This window comes from Hydra viridissima, unplaced genomic scaffold, assembly GCF_058129835.1.
Source record: "Hydra viridissima isolate aposymbiotic clone 2 unplaced genomic scaffold, HvirCarnegie_v1 scaffold_14, whole genome shotgun sequence".
Classification (NCBI taxonomy): Eukaryota; Metazoa; Cnidaria; class Hydrozoa; order Anthoathecata; family Hydridae; genus Hydra; species Hydra viridissima.
In genome coordinates this window covers 3,744,737-3,748,345 of record NW_028324313.1, presented here as the reverse complement: position 1 = coordinate 3,748,345, position 3,609 = coordinate 3,744,737, and the positions used below count along the sequence as shown (strand labels likewise).

Below are 3,609 nucleotides of genomic sequence, written 5' to 3'. Positions count from 1 at the left end.
AGGATCAAATGGCAATCTTGGCAATTTCTACGAATATTACGAATTAATAAAGATTAAACAGAATTTTTCTAAACTCTGAAAATAGTTTTCAAATTTAAAACTATTTGTAGAATTCTGTAAAAAATACCAAATGAAGAGCTTTTTAAACATGGTATCTGTCCAATCATCAAATAAATGACAAACTAAATAGCATTGAGTTTAAGAGACTCTACCCAAAATCTCAAAGATTTCTCTGAAAATTTGCTACCCAATATAAAAAAAATTTTTTTTAAATCTCAGTTACCATTTTTAAAACTTCCAACAATAGAAAGAACCATCCGCCGTCTAATTTGCACTAAACTTTTGTTAGATATAAACAACAGCCCTCTTCAACCTTCTTTGGATTGCAGTTGAATGCTGTCACTTCTGGTAGCAAAACCATAGCGTAGCAAAGTAAATTGCAAGCAACATTGAATTTCAAGTAACATTGAATTGCAAGTTACATTCAATTGCAAGCAACTTTGACATTAAAAACTTACAAACTTTCTTTTTAATCCTTTTTAAAACGTCGAAAACGTGTATTACGTCATAATGGAAGAAAGAACCCACCTGTTATTTTTTAGGCAATTGAAGCTGCAAATTCTGCATTAAACACCGTTTTATACTCCAGCAAGATGTTTTGGAAGTAAGTATTAGTTTCACTGGTGAAGGTGCTTCTAATTACTTGATTATGGTCTGAAAAGCAAAAATTTGGAAAAAATACTTAAAATTTTCAATCCTGCGAACTATATTTACTTGTCACCCCAGTGGCGTATCTAGGGTAGGGCAGGTAGGGCACGTGCCATGGGCGCCAGCCTGAAAGGGGCGCAAAAGAGGCTTGGTTGCGATACAATAAGCGAGAATTATATAAAATAAATTAAGAAATAATATATCATATAAAATAAATATATTATATAAAATAAAGTTTGTGTTATCATTTATTAAAAAATTGTAATTAAGCACTTTATGTGGGGGAAGAGGGGCGCGAGATCGGTGTTTGCCCCAGGCGCTATTTACCCTAGGTACGCCACTGTGTCACCCTGATACACCTTCTAAACTAATAGCTTCTATTTTTCTTTGCTTGAAAATATTTATACAGCGTTACAGTTTTGTAATAAAATTAACATTTTTGTTTTCAGAGGAAGTAAGAATGTAGTTTCATCAGCTGTTGCGCGAAAAAAAATTCATTAAATTTTTTTTATAAAAAATACTTGTTCATTCTAAACTGCTGCGATAGATGGGTGGAACTTTATTCTACAGTTCTCTCCTTTTTTTTTGCTTCTGCTCGGGTAAAATTTATTTTTCATTTCTATGATGTTATTAAAGAAAACATATCTCAATATTTTTTATAACATAAAAATACTTAAAGTACAAGTTTTTAACTTTTAATAGGCTCTACTTAATCAACTTGTTTATTTTCGAATTAGCAACGAGTCAAAAATGTGAAGACATTAACCCAAAATGTAAAGAACTTTCGTTTAAAAGTTGCCATCTTGAAAATAATCGCGCGTTCATGACAGCCAACTGTAAAAAAACATGTCTGATGTGTGGGTCAAATAACGACAATATCGATCAAGATTCAGCTTGTAACTATTGGAGAGACAATAAACAATATTGTAACCCAGGGTATTATTGTTATGGTGTTGTTAAAAAATGTCAGTACTCTTGCAATTATAATCCAGACAAAAGATGTACAATGCCAACAATCCCGCCTTCACCTTATTTGTGTGAAGATAAACAACCCAAAGAGTGTCAGAAACTTAACCTAGTTCAATGCAAGTTTAAACGCGAATTTATGTCACTGAACTGCATGAAAACATGTCAAATGTGTGGCAATCAAAACTCCAATTACGATCGGGATTCGATATGTAGATATTGGAAAGAACAAGGATACTGCGATAGGTCTCATTTGAATTGTCGTGGAGTTGTAATAGAATGTAAATATACCTGCAACTATGATCCAGACAAATGGTGTCAATAAACATATTTTCATCAAATACAAAAGTTTACTAGTTAACAACTCATAAACATGAAATATTTCATCTTTGTAATTTACAAGTATGAAATATTTCATTTCAGTAATTTATAAAGCAAAAAATTATTTTTGGTTTAAAGGAGAATAGAATTTTGTTGTTGTTGGGGTTTTATACTGGTTTGATCAGTTGACCACTTTTATTATGATTTATTACAAAAAAAGTTTTTAAACATTTTCATTTCATTTCTAATTTCCCAAACTTTGCGAAGTTATTATAGACATCTTACATTTATGCTACACACTTGGGCTCTTTTACCTGGCGCTAGATTCATAAAAAAGAACATCCTCTTTGCAAACTAAGTATCCAGCCAAACTCTAGCTTTGTCTAAAATAATGTTGATAGATCACTGCTTTTTAGTCCTTTTTTGGATAATGAAAATATTAGAGCACATTTGCTAAAGTTCTCATTGCAGCCTGAGAAAAATTTTGATAACTTTTTTGTTTGTAATTTTTAATAACAAAATTAGTAAAGTTTCCATAGTTTTTATGAAGTTTATTTTTTATGAAGACATTTTATAGTTTATAAAGCGATTTATAAGGTGACTTATAGCATGGGTCAACATAAAAATATGTCGTGAAAATTTTTCAACCAAATGCATATGCACCATGTTTTTACAAACTCGCCACACTTATAACAAAAACTTTTAGGAAAATTTTTACAACCACAGTTAGCTTAACGCATTGCATAAGACTTGAATCATTTATTATATCTTCCTAGAACAATATAATAAATGATGCAAGTCTCATACAATGTGTGACTCTAATGTAAAGAATTTAGCTGATGTCTTTAAATTTATATTCATGAATTTAATTAAAATAATTATGACGTGTTTAAACTGAAAAATATTGTCAGTCGTTTAAAGTTTTCTCATTAAGCAGAAAAGAAATTCTGTTCTTTTTGTAGGCGTCTTAAAATGAAATCGCCGTTACAGAATATTTGTTGTCATCTGAAACTACCAGGTATAAATTTTGGCATCTACATGGCATTTACAATGCTCGTTGATTATTTCTCTGAAAATCGTTATTAAACATTTTTTTGGCTTTCATGTTGCTGCTATTACCTTAAACTTGTCCTATGCAACCACCAACGAAAATATTGTTATTTACTAGAAAAGATTACATAAATTAGTAAAGATTCCGTTAAACTTTCTGTAGCATATTTGATGACAAATATGTTGGGAGTATAGTCCAGTATGATAGAACATTTCGTAGATTTTTGAATCTGCTGTAATATTTTATCTAATAACATCCTAACAAGTTCATCATGAACTCACCTAAGAAATGGAAAAATATTTCCTTGTTTTTAATTCACCGCAGATATTCTGTTAAAATAGCGTCTTTGCTATCAATTTAATTTGCAAAAGTTCAAGGAAAGGAAACATAACGCAAACATTGTACTTTAAAAGTCCAGAAGTAACAAGTGTTTAAAACAAGAAGCATTAGAATATTGATACAACTGAGGTTGATAAAAAGGAACTCATTAGGATGCATCTTTCATTATGCACCCTTTGACGTCATGCAGACATGGTAAAGTTCTGTTTGCACTTCGATAAAGA

At 30.7% G+C, this 3,609-nt stretch overlaps 1 long non-coding RNA gene across 1 annotated transcript; it reads left to right on the top strand.

Annotated features, from left to right (window-relative positions):
• Positions 1 to 1,170: 1,170 nt before the first annotated feature.
• On the top strand, positions 1,171 to 2,897 carry LOC149878895 (uncharacterized). The gene is made up of 2 exons (XR_016446901.1): positions 1,171 to 1,307; positions 1,446 to 2,897. It is a non-coding gene; the product is annotated as an uncharacterized LOC149878895 (long non-coding RNA).
• Positions 2,898 to 3,609: the final 712 nt, after the last annotated feature.